Source organism: Arvicanthis niloticus, chromosome 19 (genome assembly GCF_011762505.2).
Source record: "Arvicanthis niloticus isolate mArvNil1 chromosome 19, mArvNil1.pat.X, whole genome shotgun sequence".
In the NCBI taxonomy this organism is placed as follows: domain Eukaryota; kingdom Metazoa; phylum Chordata; class Mammalia; order Rodentia; family Muridae; genus Arvicanthis; species Arvicanthis niloticus.
In genome coordinates this window covers 3769874-3790381 of record NC_047676.1, presented here as the reverse complement: position 1 = coordinate 3790381, position 20508 = coordinate 3769874, and the positions used below count along the sequence as shown (strand labels likewise).

Genomic DNA, 20508 nt, shown 5'->3' with positions numbered 1-20508 from the left:
TTAACTGGGGTCTGGTTTACAGTTTGAGAGGGTGATTCCACGACCATCATGGCAGGGGGTATGGCTGTAGGCAAGCAGGTATGGCGCTGGAGCTACGAGCTTACAGCTCATCAACAAGCCAAGGGCAGAGAAAGAGAAACTGGGCCTGATGTGGGATTCTGAAACCTAAAACCACCCCCGGCGACACACCTCCTTCAACAATCTTCCTAATCCTTTCTAAACAATTTATTCACTCCCTGGAGACCAAACATTCAAACATAAAAGCCTATAGAAGCCATTTTCATTCAAACAACCAGAGACTACCTGAAGCAACTGATCTGGGCTTCCAATGCACCAGAGGCCACCTCTGGTGGCAGAAAATAGTATGCGTTCTATGTGGAGTGGTTAAGGGCCAGATTGATATTTCTCCTCCTCTTGACTTCACATCCTGTCCCCTAAATGTCAAGTAGCACTCTTAAAGGAGAATGGAAGTGTCTTAGGGTTCTTGTTAGACTCCTGAGTGATAGTCCATGGATTTTTCTTTCTAGAAACGTTTAAGCATTGAACGACTGAAGGCTTGCCCCTGTATTGTATTGCAGACTCTTGTGATAATCAACACAGGGAAAAAAAAATAGTGACAATTCCTTTTGCTTCCCTATGCTATCACACTCTGAACTGTGTTTGTCACCACCAGTTCCTGGCTTTTCATTACACTTGTCAGGAAGGCAGCAGTGGCCAGCAGTTGCTGTCATGCTTGTCACCATGCCTTGGTTGTGGTGAGGTGGAATGTTTCCAGCCTTTCACCCCTTGCGTTTCTACCTCCAGCCTTTTACAGATAGTGTCTGTACACTGCAAAATGCAAAGGCTTCCTCATCCTAAGTTTAAGAAGTTGCCTGTGACTTCTTAAAGTCAGCTTGGTAGACACAGTGCATAGAGGATGCCCCCCCAGGATAAGCCAGAGAGGGCATAGTCACCAGTGGTCAGCTGCGGGTAAATCCTTACTCATCGGGCCTTACCAGATTAAGGTAAATTACCTGGGAGATGTGTTCCAGGTACACATAGTACACTGTGGGAGACAGTTACCAAAGGGAGGTAGCTGCAGCCTCTAAAGTAGGGGAAACACATCTTCAGACAGTCTGTCTGCAATTCTCTCAAAAGGCAACACATCCTGCAGAAGCTGCTGCACAGTTTTGCTTGTTGCTGCTATGATATGTGAACCATGTGAGCATGACCTGGGACAAATGAGTCTCCAATCTGCTCTACAAATATCTACTAGGGGCAGCATAGTGATTTATTTCAAAGGGTCCTATTAAGCACTGGCAATGTGGAAGGGGGATAGGAATTATTTCTTTCATGGCCACACCTCTGCCCTCCCTAATTCCTGTTGAGATATATAAGTTTTACTTTGGGTGAGTCTAGCATTAGCACAGAAACAGCAACTTAGAGATGATTGGTTCTCCAATGAGAGTGTCTCGCTCAACAAACCCGTGCTTGTCCAACTTGGGTGGCATTAGCAGTGCACACAATGGGGACACCACATCTTCAAATTGTTGCTCTGTGAGAACGTAGTCACAGTTGATACTTATATTTATATTCTTACTTAGAAGTGAAATTGGTTTTTAATGACTTGATGTATTTCACTAGAGTTGCCACTGGGGAAAGTCATGGATTTTGGCTCTAGAAAAAGCAATTTGTTCATGGATAAAATTTTTGATTTTTTTTTCTCGAAAGTATAGAGAGCTGCAAAGCTTTAAAAAAAAAAATGACTATTTTAATCCATTTGGGGTTGTCACCAGCACAAAAGCTTGGAAAGAGGGTTTTGTTTTGAATGAATAATCAGGTGTGTGGGGAGCAATCCTGGGCTGTGTCTGACTGCTGGGTGATGACCCCCTCAAGGTTATTTGTATCTCCAGTCTCAAGGAATACAAACAGCATATATTGATGGCTTGAGGTTGGTTGGTATGCCAAGGGACAAGGTGCTGGCCTCCTGACAGTTTCTGCATTTTGTGCTTTAACTGTGCTCTATTTTAGTTAGGATAAAAAAAAGGGAGAGAAGAAGAGGGAGGGAGGGAGGAAGGGAGGGAGGGAGGGAGGAGAGGAGGGAGAGAAGGAGGGAGGAAAAGGCAGAAAGAAGAGAGGAACGGAGGGAAGAAGAGACAGAGAAAGATCTAGAAGAGAACATAGCTGCTGGCATAAACAACTGACGTCATGATTCACAGATGTTTGGTACAATGCAATGTTTATGCAAGTTTCACAGTAACATGAATTATTTTATTTGCTTAAAGTCCTCTGCAGCCAGCATCCAGAATGGTGCTAGTTTCTAACCTTCCTTCCTTCCTTCCTTCTTCCCTGCTTCCTTCCTTCCTTCCTTCCTTCCTTCCTTCCTTCCTTCCTTCCTTCCTTCCTTCTTCCCTGCTTCCTTCCTTCCTTTTTTCCTTCCTTCCTTCTTTTCTTCCTTCTTTCCTTCCTTCCTTCCTTCCTTCCTTCTTCCCTGCTTCCTTTCTTTCTTTCTTTCTTTTTTTCTTCCTTCCTTCCTTCCTTCCTTCCTTCCTTCCTTCTTTTCTTCCTTTCATTTTCCTTCTTTTCCTTTTTCTCCCTCCCTTTCTTTCTTCCTTTTTTCTTTTTTCCTTCCTCTTATTCTATTCTATTTGTGTGTGTGTGTTTGTATGTATGTGCTTGTGTGTGGGATATGTGCATGTGTGTGTTGGATGATTGTTGCATTGGTATTTGTATGGTGTGTGTGTATCTGTGTGCATATACACATGTGTAGTATGCATGCATATGAGTGGTGTGTGTATGCGGAGTTTGTATGTGCCTGTGTGTGTGCTGCTATGTGTATATGCATGTGTTGGTGTTTGCATGATATGTCTGCATGTGTGTGTGCATGCAAGTGTGGGTAATGCCTATATGTATATAGTGTGTATGGATGTGTTTGTGTGTGGTGTTTGTATGATGTGTATGCATATGCTTGTGTATGATGTACATTCATATATATGTGTGTAATGAGTGTGTGTTCACAGACATGAGTGTATGTGTGGTGTGTGCATGTGTGTATATTGTGTATGTGTGTGTTGGTGTGTGTGCATATGTACATGGTATATACATATGTATGTATGCATGTGTATGTTGGTATGTATACATTTGTATATGGTATATGTGTGTGAATGTGTGTTTATGGTGCATTGTTGGAAGGCCCTGCTGTTGAAGGTTGAAGTCCACTATGTCTGGACAGCTTTTTGAACTCAGAGCAAAATGGAGAACTCCTTTCCCCCCAACAGGGCTTCTTACTTTCTTCTTGACCTTATTTTGAGGATGTCCCTGTTGCCTGGCTTATGACATAGTTCTCAGCAAACGCTCTTCACTGCTGCCCATATGATAATTAGGTGTTAAGCTCCCACAGGGATGATAGGACTGCACTGCCTGATGCAAGTGACGCGTATTGTGAGCACCTAGCAGGCAAGCCACTCACTGCTGCCCTCTTCCTGTGTATTCCCTTCACCCCAGGAATAAAATGTCTCACTGAAGCTGAGCCCGGAAGTCTATTGTTCCATTTTACCCATGGGCTGTCTACAATACTCATACAGTAGTTGTCATCTAATGAAGCTGTAGATGAGGCAGGTAGGCCAGAGAATCCCAGGGACTTTTCTATATCTATCAATCTACCTACCTATCTACTTAATATCTATCTATCTATCTATCTATCTATCTATCTATCTATCTATCATCTATGTATCTATCATCTATCTATCTACTATCTATATATCTATCCACCCTTCTATCAACTATTATCTATCTATCTATCTATCTATCTATCTATCTATCTACCCTTCTATCTATCTATCTATCTATCTATTATCTATCTACTATCTATATATCTATCCACCCTTCTATCATCTATCTATCTATCTATCTATCTATCATCTATGTATATATCATCTATGTATGTATCTATCATCTATGTATATGTATGTATCTTCTATCATCTATCTATCTATCATCTATGTATGTATCTATCTACTATCTATATATCTATCCACCCTTCTATCATCTATTATCTATCTATCTATCTATCTATCTATCTATCTATCTATCTATCTATCTATGTATCTACATCTATCTATTATTTATCATTATCTACCTGAAATAACACTTCCCATTTCCTATTGGAAAACAAGGAAATCTGGAGCAGAGGGTAAACCGAAGTCTGTCACTTACATTGGCCGCTGGGTGTCTTTTCTCCTTCTTACTTCCACAACACCTCAGAGCAATTTTGTTCAAAGGAAGCAAAACATATTCTGGGAGATAGACATCATTGCCTCTGTACACCTACCCATGGCTACCGTCTACACTGGTGTGAGATAAAAGGAGTTTCTTATACAGGCTCCAACTCTACCTTAAACACTCTACCTTAAATTCGTGAACAAGACTGAGTCACAGGAACGGCCCAGGGAGCCATGGTTGTGCAGGAACTGGAGACTGGTGCTCCATGTTGTGTAGATGAGCACACACATGGGAAAGTGTAGACCACCCCATAGTAAGCCCTGAGGAACAGCACCTTTTACATAGAATGAACACAGCCTTGCCTGAGCTGAGGGCCACAGAGCTCTTTCTAGACATGCTTTTATCCCTAACCAAAGTGAGTCCTTACCTAAGTGACAGATCTTGACTTCTCTGGGACAGTGGTCATAGCTACTCTGGAGATTTGTAATAGCAAAAGACTGAATGACTGGATATGTCTGCCATATAAGGGTAGTTTGCCCCCGTCACAAATACGCATATGGTGGTACCCACTGCATCACATAAGTGTCACACTGTTCCAGATTAACTTATGCCTGAGTGCTGTGATGCTCACCCAGTGATGATATCATCTAATAACACTTTTCACTAAATGTGCTCTCACCAATGCATGATGGTGAGTCAGTACAGTAAATACAACACACACACACACACACACACACACACACACACACAAATGTGCTGTCGATGGAAAGAGTTCCTTCCCAAGTGAAATCTCTTACACTGAAGCCCATATTTGTTATCAGACAGAAACCAGTTTCATCATCAGTAGATTCAGCCATGACACTGTATCCATGTTAATTACTTTTCTTCAAACCAAGCCAGCATCAGTCAACACCACATCCTGCAGTCTGTCTTCCTGGCATCTCCAAGTCATTCTGGTTGCTTTGTCATTATCATCACCACTACTTGGCCTCGGCAGGCTACAGAAAGACCATTGTCTTCTCTTCTGTACCCTTCCATACAACCTCCATAAACCAGATGTAACATCCAATTTAATATATAATGGGGGTACAAATGTATCTTTCTTGAGACTGCCCAGTTTTCATGACTTCAATCCTTTTCATTGCTGCTTCCAGAATGAACACACTGCCTTCAACTGTCTTCCCTTTCTGGCCTTCACTAGCATTTCCATCTGCTCCATGGTCTGGTTATTAGAGCATCTTCCTCCTTTTGATTATCTGGTCCCCTGAAGCATCTTCATCTTCTCCATGGTCTGACTTACTAGTATTTCCATCTTCTCTGTAGTCTGACTCTGCAGCATCTCCCTCTTCTCCATCATCTGGCTCACTAGCATCTCTATCTTCAGTGTGGTCTGACTCTTTATCATCTGCATCTTCTCCATGATCTGATTCCCTAACGCTTCCATCTTTTCCCTGGTCTGACTTTCTAGCATCTCCATCTTCTCTGTGGTCTGACTCTCTAGCATCTCCATCTTCTCTATGATCTGACTTTCTAGCATCTCTATGTTCTCCACGGTCTGGTTCTCTAACGTCTCCATCTTCTCCATGGTCTGACACCCTAGCCTCTCCATCTTCTCTGTGGACTGGATTTCTAGCATTTCCATCTTCTACTTTCTGATCCCCTAGCATCTGCATCTTCTCCATGGTCTGGCTCTTTAGCATCTGCACTTTTTCTGTGATCTGACTCCCTAGCATCTCCATCTTCTCCATGGTTTGTCTCTCTAGCACCTCTGTCTTCTCTGTGGTCTGACTCTCTAGCATCTACATCATCTCTACGGTACGACACCCTAGTATCTCCATCTTCTTTGTAGTCTGACTCTCTAGCATCTCCATTTTCTCCACAGGCTGGCTCCCTGCAGCATATTCCTCTCTCTGTATTCTTCTTACTTCTTGTATTCATCAGTATACTCTATGTGCTACATTTCGTTGTTCCTTGGGGCCCAGTGAAGCCTGTGCCCTCTCTGAAATACATTTCTATCTGAAGCAAGCCTCAGTTACTTTTGTGGAATGGAGTCCAACTCCACTTGCAGAGCTTCTTCCCAAGAGCTCCTTTTTCAAAACCTTTGTGATAATGTGCTCTGATCCTGTAGATCTCAAAGTGCAGGACTATAACATGCATTGCACCCACAGATTCTGGTGTCAGTGTGGTCAAGTTCCTTCCTATTCCCCAGGAGGCTGATTCTATGACTGCAGGCACAAAGTATTTGTGTTGCTCTCCTGATCCTTGCAAGACACATTGCAGTGGCTGTGCAATGGGCAGGGAACATAAAAAAAATAAAGGCCTTCAGCAATAAGAGACTGGACTAGAGTCTCAGAGCTAGCCGGTGTGTGGGTTGCTGTGTGTACTATACCTATCTGCAGAATTTAACCGCAGAACTAAGGATGCCATTCTTGATACTTTTAATATTAAGTACCCTACCAAATCAAGTTAATTGCTCTATAAAGTTGAAATGTGTATTTCTAGGATACAAATAAATGTTATCTCAAAGACAATAATATGCAGGATGGAGAAATTATTACTTGCTCTGTAGCTTTGGGTACCTGATATTTATCAGAAGCATTGATTTAACCGGCAGCTATCAGCAGATACAAATGGATGGAGACAGGAGACAAACCCCTTCAGTTATTACAATAGGGCTGTTTATTTTTATGTAATGCTTTTTGGAAATTGTGATGTTCCAGCTTCACTTCGATGACAAATGAGCAGGTCCTTGCCAAGCTTAATGTGTCTGGAGTTCCCTTACCTCATGTGCGAGGGGCATAGCCTCCTTGTTTAAGAACTCTGCAGAATTTACCTGGAAGCTTCTTAAAAATAACGAGAAAAGAATATAAATAGGTAGGTAGGTAGATAGAAAGATGGATGGATGGATAGATAGATAGATAGATAGATAGATAGCAGAAAAACTTAAAATGCAGAGCTAATGTTATAAGGTAATACTAAAGTACAATTCAGTGGGATCTTATGTTTTAAGTGCTTCTCATGTTAATGTTTTAAAATATTAAAAATTAATGTTAAGCATGTAAGATTTTTGAAAAGCGTAAACTGTTAAGAAAAGGCACCAGCAAAGAATAAGTGTGTGCCATGATCTTTCCAATCTTCCCATTAACAGCGATCATAACGCTACCCCAGGACAATGGTTTAGGGACTGATATAAGGTTATAGGATACAGATGACTTCCAACAGTTTCATCTTCTGTTATTCATGGAATATTCAGTGTCCATTGGCAGCAATCCCAGAACTCGAAGCTGTGGCCTTAGCTATCCCAGTTTGAGGAAGAGTGAAGAACAGAAGACATGGACCACTGATTGAGTTTCATATGTAAGTCAGGTCATGCGAGATGCCGTGGAGGATGCTGTGACTCCATTTTGACTCTCCCCTTTGCCTTCATAGAGCATCTGTGATAGCAGATGCAGTAGCGCTGAGATGCAGCCATGGCTGCAGGGCCATCAGCTCCCCTTCATGTTGGCATGTGCAACAGTTCAGACTCAGGTGGGACAGTTAAGCATAGGATGACAATGTCTCTCCTTGCCCATCCAGGGCTGTTACCTGAACACTGTTCAGACATCATTTTCTGTGAGGTGCTCTGTTCCATCCTTGGCATGTGAACCAGTGGAAAATCACCTGAGCCTCTGATTACTTTAGTTCTCACCCACAGTTTGATCACTTAGAACACCAGGTGGACACTGTATTCTTAAGAACCTGTATTGAGAGCTTAGCAGCCTAGCGTTATGCATCAGTGATCTTGGTTCAACATCTACCTTAGTCTTCACTCATGTTCTCACGAGGAAGTCAGTTTTCCACAGGTTCCCACATCCTCATTTTATAGTGTCAACGTGACACCTGCTTCATGCCACTTCATGAGATTTTTTAGAGACGTGACATGACTCGACTCTTCACACTGCAAGTGCTTTGCTCAAACTCTGACTCAGGGGAAGACTGTGTGTCACCTGGGAAGCCTATCTTCCATGTTATCATTACAGATAGAATCAAGACAGCTTGGAGAGAATGGAGAGATGGTCTCCTTTGAAAAAGCACAACATCAAGGTTGAGAAATAATTATTTACACCGAGATTTGCTTTGAAATAACAAAGGGCAATATTTCTCAGGGCACAGTTAGCCTTCCTGAAAATCAGGGCAGCAATATTTTTAAGTGGCAGCCTTTAATGCTTATGGGTTGAATGACCCCAGAGGGCTGCTGGTCTCTTGAGCAGAATGAAATTAATATTACACAGTCCTCAAGGCCCAGGCTGCCTCTTCCTCATGCCATCCCATGGGCTTCTCTAAGGGTATTGATTGGAATGGATGATGCTCCATTGCTGCAGACACCAGCATATGCCACACTAAGTAAGTGAGCATAGAACAGATGTGCCTGTGGCAGGAGCACTCTTTTAACAAAGTGGAGGATGGAAATAAGGAGCTTCCCTCTCTGTCTATCATAAAGCAATTTTAATGTTCCTCTGTGGGAATGTATCACTCCCAAGAGTAAATAACCTTAGTCTTCTCTGCCCTCATCCTCCTTCCTTTCATGTCAGACATGTTCTCATTGTTTGCATAAACACAGTAGATTAATCTGCTTAGGGTCCAGCAGTATTGCTCTCTCTCTGATACTCATGCTGCACAGAATGCCCTGGAGGCTGCAGCATGCACTGACACCAGACTCGAAAGCATCTGCCTTTGAGATGATACACCCCAGTCGCTCTTATATCATATTGATCTCTTCTTGAATGGTAACTTGGTTAACCAGGAAGTTGCCACTCCAGCTTGTATTTCTACTAATCAATGCAAATGCAATTACTTCTTTTTCTTTCAAATGGTCTGTATGTACGTTTGCTTAATAGTGATACGAGCTTAAGCTGATCTCCAGTTTGTAAAACTAATGTCTGGATCTGTTTCTGCCACACTGGCTGTGTGAGCTCTCCTCTGCATAAGAGGCTTCTGGAGGTGTGGTTTTCAGAAATCAGCAGTAGAAGGAGTTGTCACAGTGGGGTTGTGGACTGTGTATCCCTGAAAACTTTCTATGGCCAAAGACTCTTCTCACTGTTCAGCAAAGTCAGAGGTGGTGTGTGAGCACATCACTGGAATAGTGTTTCATACACCTCATCCTTACTTCAATAAGTGTGTGTGTGTGTGTGTGTGTATTAAACACTGTGGAGAATTTAGGAAGTCTGAGATTCATATACACATACAGGCACACTCAAATACATATAACATTCTCTGAGATTTATTCATATATGAATGCACATACACATGCATACATCTATGCATACATTCTAACACACGTACATGTGCACACACATGCACACAATCAAACATACTCATCTTCTGAGAGTTTTGTGGACACCATGCAAAAGGCCCAGTGACCTCAAACTTTTTTATGTCATACATTCATTATCAGAGCATTTTTTACTGTTCTGATCTTAGTTGTTTAGCCTGTTGTAAAGGATGCGGTTGTTGGGAGAGTGGATCATGTGACCAGGCTAACCAAAGGTGCCTTAGACCTGGCAGTCACAGGGAACTACATTCTACCGAACCGAACAGTAAACTTCACTGCTCAGAACAGGAGGATCATTTGCATGAGGAGCCCACAAAATCACAAGTGTACCTCCTACTGTCCAGTGAGTATAATCTTTCTTGTAGAATAGAGATTATGCACGCACGTCACAGTCACAAGTTGCCCTACTGGACATTCCTTCACCAGGACATAGTCCTCCCAGTACACACCCCCAGAACACAGTCTTCCTACCATATTACACTGACCACTACCCTAGGACACAGTCCTCTACACAGTCCACTGACCACCACCCTAGGACACAAATGAGGTCCAGGGACTTCCATACATTAGGGAGATGGGACCCATTTGTTTCCACAAATGAGGGGGATGAGACCCAGAGGGGCTTCCCTTCCATGCACGAGGAAGATGGGGCCCAATACTTTCTATGCATGAGGAAGACCAGGCCTAGTGGCTTCCATGTGTGAGGAAGATGGAGCAAGGCTTTTATGCATGAAGATAATGAAGCCCAGGGGTTTCTGTGGATAAGGAAGATGCACCTAGGGTTTCTCATGCATGAGGAAGGCATCATTTATTAACTATTTTTTTCCACTGGCCTTGGGTTTTGGGTTGGATGGTAAGGAGACACCCCCAGGGATACAATTTAAGGGTGAATGAGTTAAAAAGAAAATGTGGGAATGTGGAGTAGTGTAAGGCTTGTGACAGAGGCAGGAGGATGACAACTAAGATGGCGCTAGCCCCATTTGCATTCCATAGTGAAGAAATGACCCTCTCAGGTGAGTGGCTGTGTGTCTGACTGATGTGACTCTGAGCCTTGGTCTATCCACTAGGGTTAGCTGCCAGAAAACACGTTTTAAGACTGGCTATAGAAGAGAAGACAGACATGTCCTTCAGTAGCCTTATAGGCAATGCTGCAGTGAATATACCAAGCCATATCCATGTGTCTGGGGCTTGGGCCTTCTCAGAGTGCTGAGTTCTTTGGATGACTCATGGCACGGAGAATGAGCCATTCTTTCTCGAGTTTCTGGAGCGGTATACAAGGCAACCACCCTGTATCCTAAATGGCTTCAGTGCCATTTCTGCTTTTTGTTTTATACTTTCTTATGAGTAAAAAAAAATCAAGTATTGAAGATGACTTACTTTAATGAAGACTCAGTCGAGACCTGACTCCCTTCAAACACACTGCAGTACCCAGCTACCTACATGCATGAATTCCTGCACAGTGTTTCGTTCTCTTCAGTTTCTTCCAGTCTTTGAAAACAACACAACAAACACACTTGGCTCTGAGTTTGATGTCATCCTCTAGGTTGTTTTTAAAGTGGCCGCAGCTATTCACGGGACACACATGCCCCCCAAATTTACCCAACGAACTATTCATCAAAGCAGAACAAATCGATGTATTGAAAAAAAAAATCTTAGAAATTAAATCTCCCCTGAAATATAACACCACACAATTGACTTTCTGTCTGTGTTGTTTGGAGACGGTAACAAAGAAATGTAAAACAGGATGGTTGAACCTGGAACAGCTTGTAAAATCTGGTTAAGCCGTGTTGGAAAAGGCTCGAACACCCCACTAGAAAACAGACTATTTATTACTCCCTTTCTTTAGCCCTGCGAGGCATAGGCTCCTTTTTAGATTCTTTTCTCTCTTCTTGCAAAGTGCACTCATTCAACTCTTGGCAATTAGTGTAATTGAAATTTATTGACAATGTGGCTGACGCAGAAGCCCCATTGTCCCCAAGCGTGTGCTTCCGAGCAGCGGCAGGCAGCCTGGGCCTCGCTCAGTTACATCAATGGGCCACCGGCTGCCAAGGGTTCCTGTGGGGGTATGAATGTTACTTAGTGATAAGAGCCTTTCGAAACAGGATCCCTGGACCCCATCTCTGGTGGGAGATGGAAATGAAATATGTATTTGGCTGCTGTGGAAAATTAATGTAATTGGCTCCCACATAAAGCTTTGACAAGATGACCTGTTTGAAATCCAAGGAGGGCTTCTAGCCCTGTATCATATTATCTCCAACGAACCCAACCATGCTTGGTGCCCCCCACCCCAAGCCCACTGAAGGTGAAATGAAATGGAATTTGGGTACCAATGTTTAACAACACTTCTGTAAAACACAGTTATTCTGTTTGCATGTGTAGCTTCAAGATGAAGGGGCAAAGAAGATTGGATTTTCCTGTGTGTGTGTGTGTCTGTGTTGATAGCTCTCAGTCTGGGTTTTCTTTACATTAGTGAGCCAAGGGTTAGAATGTTTGGAATATACATGGACACATTTATCCCTGTACCTCTTTTTTTTCTCTCTCTCTCTCTCTCTCAAATATTCAACGTGATTCTAAAATGTAGATGTGTGATTTGATTAAATTTAATTGGATTCATTTGGAGGCCAGTGCAGACTTCTGACTTTCCCTTCATGGAAGATAGATATGTATTTATTTTAATACATGAAGATTTGGGCATGTAAAACTAATAGCAGAGATGTTTTTAAATCTCTGCCTGTAAAAATCGGCCTGTTTTCCCGCTGGGTAGTTTCCTGGGAGGGGATTACTATGGTGAATTAATTTCAGCTGCTGTTCTGTCTGGTTCCTAATTTTAGATAATATACTGTTTGATTCATTTAATGGGACCTTAAAATGCAACACCACAGATTTTTAAGAGAATACAATGATAAATTGGAGTGCACACAAGAAAGCATGCATTTCTCCCTTTAAGGAACTCTCCATGCTATTGTTAAACCTTGAATTATTTGCATTCATTAATGAACATAGGATCTTCGCTTGTTATCATTTTAAAATAGCCCAGGAACAGTAAGTTAGTGCTCTTTATTGATTCATACTTAAAGATGGATTGGGTGGACCCATCACTATCATTTTTTTCTCTTTGCACTGATAGAATTTGCTTCTCTGAAGAGTTTTATTATAGTCCAGAGACACCTGAAATTAATCTTCCTCAGAGACTTAAAACTTCAAAGCACTTGTTTGTTGATGTTTCTATGCCACGTAATCAAGTATTAGGTCAATGCCCTGGAATTCCTAAATAGCAGAAGACAAAGGGGCAAAGAGGCAGTATTAGCGGTACAAGAGCCCAAGAGGGAGATCTGACTCTGTAGCAATTAGCAGAAACGTTTCCTAAACTAGACTGGCACCTGGGGATACCTGTGGGTACGTGGCAGGAGCCACAAACTGCAAAACACAGGAAATGAGGAGAAACAGGAAGCTATGAGACAGGAAGTTGTGGGGATCGAGAAGGTGTGAGGAACAGGAAGTCAGCTGAGCAGCCGTGCTCAGACCGAGTTCAAATCCAGCAAGCAGAGATAAGCCTCAGATCCTTCCTTACTTTCTTTTATTGGTTTTATTTACATACTTGTAGTAGCTTATTCAGCTGTTAAAGGTTATAAACCAAGGGTGAAAGTGAGATGACCTCAGAGCATAAACAGGACTTAAGCAATACCCACCATTGTGAACACTCTGCCTGAAGCCCCACACAAGACTCTTCCCCACAGGCCACCGATGTGCTGCTACTCCAGGTCACTGCTGTTGAACAGATAGCACTGCCTCTCAAAGAACCAGACTCAACACACATTTAGCATGTTTCTTGTTTAGCTTTAAACAAGGCTTGTTTTCCTATCCCGGAGTTATTTTCTATTTTGAAAAATTTATCAACACTTTGAATTTACTTCTTCTAGGATTAAAAACCATTTCATTTCCTGCTTTTTTTTTTTTAAATTTTTATTGGATGCAATGTTCAAGTAGGTACTGCATACACTGCCAATGCACAACTTGCTGCTTTGATCTCAGCCACAGTATGGTAACCATTGTCAAGATAAGGCACACACCCAACTACTCACAGTTGCTGTGATTTTTCTGTTTCTTTCCCTTTTGGGTAGCGAAAACACACTTTAGATGATGCATTAGCTCTGAGTGGCTTGCTGTATGTGACTCCAAACTCACTTGTCCTCCTTTGGTGTCTGAGTTCTGACCTGGTTGGGACCCTGGAACTGCATGTCCCTTCAGTCACTGCAGACTTTCTGTCCATTTTATAATCTCTGCCATTCCTTTCACTGAACATCCTGTGACTCTCACATTGGTAACCTTGTCAGATTGTACTCTCTCAGACCTGTGTGGTCTGTTTCTCCTTCAATGTGCCACAGATCCCAGGCTCAGTCATTAGGAACAAGACAGCTACTGGTCTTTTATTCTGTCTGGTAACATCTGCCCCATCCAACCTTCCATGACACAATGAACATGTAGAACAACAGGCCAGCCTCTCCATTTCTTCTCCTAACTTCCATTATATCATAACCATCCTTCAACCCACACATATATCTTACCCATGGACTTGGGCTGCCTTCCCTATCGTCCTTCATGACTGGATGGTAGTAGTCACTTACTTTGCTCCAATCTAGACTACAGATCACAGCTGAAATCACTGACCTAAAATGAAATCTGGCCACTCATGTATTCAGGGTACTGAAGTGCCTCTCAGGAAGGTAATATCCGGCCTCATAGACTGTTTCCTGAACTTGACTTGGTTGTTACTCTGGCCACATTCTTCCTGTCTTTCTTCCTTGCCCAAACCACCTACCAGGTCCCAGATATGGCCATGTAACATGGCTTCTTGAGTCTTTGTACCCACCAGTCATTGCCTCTCAGTGTAGCTCCTCTGTGATAACTCCTTGGCCCGTCCAGGCAGAGTTATTGGGTGTGGCTGGTAAACCTGCTCACCTGTATTTTCCTGCCTCTTAAGAAGAAGGAAGACCTAGAACCTTGAATGAACATGTCCTGTTGTAGGCAGGATAATGACCTGAAGACAAAGACCTGTGGACGTGAAGTAAATGTCAAAAGGAGACTTTGCAAATATGCTTAATTTGGAGACATAGTTGTGGGAAGACTTAGCTGATTTATTCAGAAAATGGACCCCACGTCAGTCAAAAGGGCCCTCTCAAATGGAAGTGGGATACAGAAGGAAAAGATGGAGTCATTCAACATGAGAGGAATTCAACACAGCATCAGTAGCTGGCCAGCAGGACACACTTGTTGCTGGCCCTCAGAGACCTGCATCATACTGCAGTGCTCCTGCCCTTCTCAATCTCTCTCTCTCTCTCTCTCTCTCTCTCTCTCTCTCTCTCTCTCTCTCTCTGTGTGTGTGTGTGTGTCCCTCTCCCTCTCCCTCTCCCTCTCCCTCTCCCTCTCCCTCTCCCTCTCCCTCTCCCTCTCCCTCTCCCTCTCCCTCTCTCTCTCCCTCTCTCTCTCCCTCTCCCCCCCCTTTCTCTCTCTCTCTCTCTCTGACAGAAAAAGGACTGGTGTCAGCCACTAATTCCATGTGGTCGATTAGAGCAGCAAAACAGAGCCTAAACATACAGAAGATGATTTCTATAAAATGTTCCGATGGATCACTTAACTCATAAAATTTAGATCAAAAAACCACATTCAAAACATCAGTTATTTTATAGGAACACCACTGTTCACGTGTTTTCCAGTAGGATTTGTGATGGAGAGAAATTGTTTTCCTTTATTAATAGCAGTAAAGCTTACATACAGGACCATAATTATATTAAATTGTTTTCTAAATATAGACTAATTGCAAGCACATAATGGAAAGACTCAACTGATTGCATGTGTGTGTACACCCAGCCATTAAAGAAACCTGAAGGCATTTTAAATTGATTTGTTAGTTGTCGGAAAATTGTGGAGCTCAAGAAATTAGCTGCTACGAATACTCAAAGATGACATCATGGAGAACGTATAGGATCAGGTAGAGGCCACTCTGATGAGCTATTTGGTTGAGAAAGAGACACTAGTGAAAATCAGGAAGCAGTACCCGACCTTGGACGGCCAAGGGCACATATGAAGCAAAGCTGTGAGGGAGGAGCTCACTCCAGGAGCTACACACCAAGAGAACCCGAGTTCCTTGTTAGAAACAGCGGGAAGGAACAGAGGTTCATTTGTGTGGCCTTACTTTGGGAGTAACTGTTTATGTGGAGAACATTTTACAAACTAGCACTCAGTGAATAGCCCTTAAAATGTTTCAGAAAATGGGCTGGAGTATAGTTCAGCTTGCATGCACAAACTATGGTTTGAATCCCCAATGTGTGTATGTGTGTGTGTGTGTGTAGCATATAACCCTGTCATGGGTTCACTTCAATACTAAATTAAAGAAAGAAAAGTGTTTATGGCTCATAATAATTAGGCTCTATGACTATATATATATATATATATATGAGACATATATGCATATGCTTATATACCTATATGCATATGTATGTATATATGTGTATAGTATATATATTATAAGTGTATGCACATGTATGTATATACTGTATATTTATATATACTAGATGTACTGCATGTACGTACACACACAGATGTGTGTGTGTGTGTGTGTGTGTGTGTGTATAAAACCCTAGCATAGCCCCACTGTTTTTGGCTGCCATCCCAGCACTAGGGGGGCAGAGGTAGGAGAATCAGAAGTTCAAGGTCATCCTTGGCTACACAGAAAATTTGAAACCAGCATGGACTACATGAAACCCTATCTCAAAATTCTCAGAAAAGAATACCTGACCTAGGGTACAACCCCAAATGAAACACGAACGGTTCTTTAATATTTTTTAGAAAAAATTATTTAACAATTTTAAACATTCGAATAGTTGTGGTCATTTTTGTCTTCTATTCACCCTAAAACCCTTCCCCCAGTATGTCGCCCCTAATACTGTTTGACTTCTGTTTGTGGGGCTCATATCTGTCAATCTCATGTTTTCAGAGGCGCAGAGAAACAGGAAGGTGTGTCTCGATCACCTGGAAAGGAGAAAATGACAGAAATTATTCCACAAAGAAGTATAGCACTGGGTCTCAGTGGGTAGTAACACAAAAACACCCATTTAAACATGCTAACAGAAGTCTGTGAGATTGCTAACCAAGAGCTCTCTGAGCAGTCAGGCTGGAGTGACGGCTTCTCCACCAGTGCAGACACACCTTAGACACCTGCAGCCCAGCTGTTGGCTAAGCCTGTCTCCCTGACGTCTAGGACAATGTGGATCCTAGTTATTATGTTCTTAAAATTTCCAAATTTTACGGGGCTGGAATCATGGTAAGTCATGCTAATCTCTACCATGCTTATTGGACAAGAATAGCTGGAGAGCTCTTTGTGAAATCCCGCCATTAAAAAGGGGAAGACAACCAGTGGGCGCGAGTTCAAACTCCACTAGTCTGAGGAAATTCCTGTTTGCCTCAGTAAAAGCCACGAAGAGCAAAGCAGGGGGACTCAGGGGACCTAAGATGGGGAGGGGCATCCTCCCAGGGGGACTCAGGGGACCTAAGATGGGGAGGGGCATCCTCCCAGGGGGACTCAGGGGACCTAAGATGGGGAGGGGCATCCTCCCAGGGGGACTCAGGAGACCTAAGATGGGGAGGGGCATCCTCCCAGGGGGGCTCAGGGGACCTAAGATGGGGAGGGGACATCCTCCCAGGGGTGTCTCAGGGGACCTAAGATGGGGAGGGGCATCCTCCCAGGGGGACTCAGGAGACCTAAGATGGGGAGGGGCATCCTCCCAGGGGGACTCAGGGGACCTAAGATGGGGAGGGGCATCCTCCCAGGGGGACTCAGGGGACCTAAGATGGGGAGGGGCATCCTCCCAGGGGGACTCAGGGGACCTAAGATGGGGAGGGGCATCCTCCCAGGGGGACTCAGGGGACCTAAGATGGGGAGGGGCCATCCTCCCAGGGGGACTCAGGGGAATTCCTCCACCTTGAAGCTCTTCCATAAACAATTAATAGGGATAGATATCTAATAACTTGAAAAACTTCAAGAACAGTCATATCAGCTACTAAGGATCACTGCGTCAGTTCAGCTGCAGCATCCTAATACAGACCTGAGAGATGAATGCCCAGGGCCATAGCCTTTGGATAACCTTTCCTTCAGCCTTCATTTTGTCATCACAAGACTTGTATTAAGAGGTTTTCAGAGCCAAGTGGCATTTCCTCACTTCATGGGTTCTTGATTTATCATTTTCACAGAGATTTAGAAATCACCCCTTCAATGTAATACCGAATTAAAGGAACAAAAGCACTCAGGGCTCATGACCATTGGGCTCCATGACAGTCACTCTAATGTGCTTCATGCCTTTGCATGCTTCAAGTCCTCTTTCAGAGGTCTTACATAACCTTATAGACAGCACAGGGAGGTTCCACATGAACGCCACGTGGTGTCTCACCACTGCTGAACACAGGAGGTGCTTTCGAGTTTAAACCCCAGTGAGGCTGCCCTGTTTGCCCAGCCTATGCCATTACAGAGTGTAAGTTGCCATGTTTGTGTAAGACATCAGCAGGTACCAACAGGAGTGTGTGGACGAGCTTGGAGGAACTTCTGGGCTTCATCTCAGAGCATACTCGGTATGTTTACCTTCTGTGCACAGCCAAGAAATGCACAAAGCCCATGCAGCTGGCGTAAGGCAGAGACTGAGTGCCCATGCATTAGCTCTTCAGAAACTTGGTGAGCCCTGATATCTGAGCCCTGTCCAAATGGCCCAGTAATGACACAGACTTCTCTCACTTAGATGCAGAGCCAAAACACTTCAGCAAAGGTACTGGTTCTGCTTCCTTTGGAGGGTGATGGTACCTGTCTGTCCTAAGTAGAGAAGGTATTAGCTGTGACAAATGGCTGTCAACCAAAACCCCACCTCTTCCATATTTTGAGTAACTACAGCATGAAGAAATTAAGGAGAAAGAGGAATGAGGAGCCTGCAGACAGATCTAGCACTGCATGCTTTCTCTCTGGAAGTTCACACTGTGTCCCTGGCAGGACTTCTATAAGCTGCTTGGTGGCAGACTGGACACAGGAAGGAAGTGGAAAGGAAGGCTGTCTTAATAGTGTACCTAGTACTGGCTGGTATATCCAGGTTTCTCTGTGGGTCAGACATCAAAGTATGAGCTGCACCAGGAGTGGATGACTTTCCTAATTTTGTAGGTGGAGAAAGGAATGAGGAAATTAGACGGAATCTCCTTGAAGTTCATCAACATCCAAGCACTTTAGCTCCTATGTATTTAGGCATCGGGGAGTCAGAGAACGAGAGAGGTTGACCCAAAGAATACCGTGTCCTCCTGCTCACCTGTTCATATCGCTTGGTGTCTCTTCGTATCTTAGACAATATTGTGCTAAAACTCACGTGGGACAAAGCTGACTCAGTCTTGGAGAAATGTTCATGGTGGGGAAAAATGGGAAAGGAAAACATATTAGAAACACACCATATATGACCAGCACAAAGCTTAGAATTTGCTAATTTAGCCATAATATCCATATTCCACAGTGTCTGTTGTGCTTATCATTGTTAGTGTTGAGGGTGTTAGTAAAATGGTCAAGTTGTTAAGAGCACTGGCTGCTCTGGCAGAACACCCAGGTTTGGTTCCCAGATCCCCCATGTGGTGGCTCACATGTGTCTGTAGTACGAGTTCCATAGGACCACGTACCATCTTCTGGTCTCTGCAGGTACTGGGAACTCACACATGGAAGCAAAACACTCACAATAAAAAGTAATATATCTCTTTTTAAAGGTTAGTATTGGAGAGACAAGCTTAGGCAGGACGAGGACACTGCTCAAGTTACGTGGTTTTGGAATCAGAACCTATATTTAGCTCTAATTTATTAGTGGTCCCCCCCAACACCAACAAATAAATAAATAAATAAATAAATAAATAAATAAATAAATAAAAACAGAGAAGAGGAGACGATATTTATTTAGTCTTTTTTGCATCTGCAGCTGCCAGGCCTCAGCAAAGTTTGCAGTGGAGCATAAGGCTGGCAACTCTCCTCTGAGCTCCCTCAGCCACGAGTCTGTCAGGAGACAAGCAATAGAAATCAAAAGAGCAGGTAGGGGAAAGACAGATGTGACAGAGGGCTCGGCTGGTGGGGAAGTTGAAGCCCAAGGTGGATGATGAGTCTCTGTTAAACTCCTTCAAGTGACAGGAGAGACCTGCAGCCACACAGAAGGGAGCCCATGGCACAGGCTCCTCAGTTAGAGGAGCCTAGTGCAGGCATGCATGGCAATTCCACAGTGAAACCCGTTTATCTGTACAAACTATTAAGTTAATCATTACAATAATCATTTTAAAAAGTTTCTAGCAATTAGTCTTCATGTTTTATGTTCTTTGTACCCACCAGGTTCTGTACCAGTAACTTCCCTCATCGTTGGGACTACGTGTCAGACAGGAGGTTACATAAGGGAAGAAGGCTTTAACTTAAGTTGGTGCTCATAGTATGACTGTGGGGGAACCCAGTGCAGCAGGATTGTGAGACGACAGCACGAAGGGAGCCTTTCACAGTCAGAAAGCAGAGAGTGGGCAGGAAGTCAGGATGGGCTACCAAATAGGCCTGTGTTTGATGGCTTGCTCTTCATTACTTACTTACTTGAGCAAAGATCTATCTCCTAAAGGATCCACAACCTTCCAAACAGAACTACTAGTTAAGGACCAAGGTTTCAAACCCTTGATCCCGGTGGAGATATTTCATACTCAGTCCACAACGGGTGCTTTAAAAATATATGCTACGCAGATGTTATAAACCCACTCCCACAAGTACACCTCCCCATGCTGTTTCACATTCCCCTAGGTCTCCCCTAGGTCTCCCACTCACGTTTGCTGGTATAATTAGGTCTTCACTTAGGTAACTTCTGCTGTTTAACAGAACCATGGTTACTGATGCAGATACAGTGCCCCATGAGATCTTTCTGCAACACACGCTCATTCAGTTTCTCGGAAGCCTCAGAAAGCCC

At 43.4% G+C, this 20508-nt stretch overlaps 1 long non-coding RNA gene across 1 annotated transcript; it reads right to left on the bottom strand.

Moving 5' to 3' along the window:
- Positions 1 to 15028: 15028 nt before the first annotated feature.
- LOC143435118 (uncharacterized) lies at positions 15029 to 20507 on the bottom strand. Its single transcript, XR_013105118.1, has 3 exons — positions 20370 to 20507; positions 18850 to 18927; positions 15029 to 16540 (listed from the first exon to the last, which is right to left on the bottom strand). It is a non-coding gene; the product is annotated as an uncharacterized LOC143435118 (long non-coding RNA).
- Position 20508: the final 1 nt, after the last annotated feature.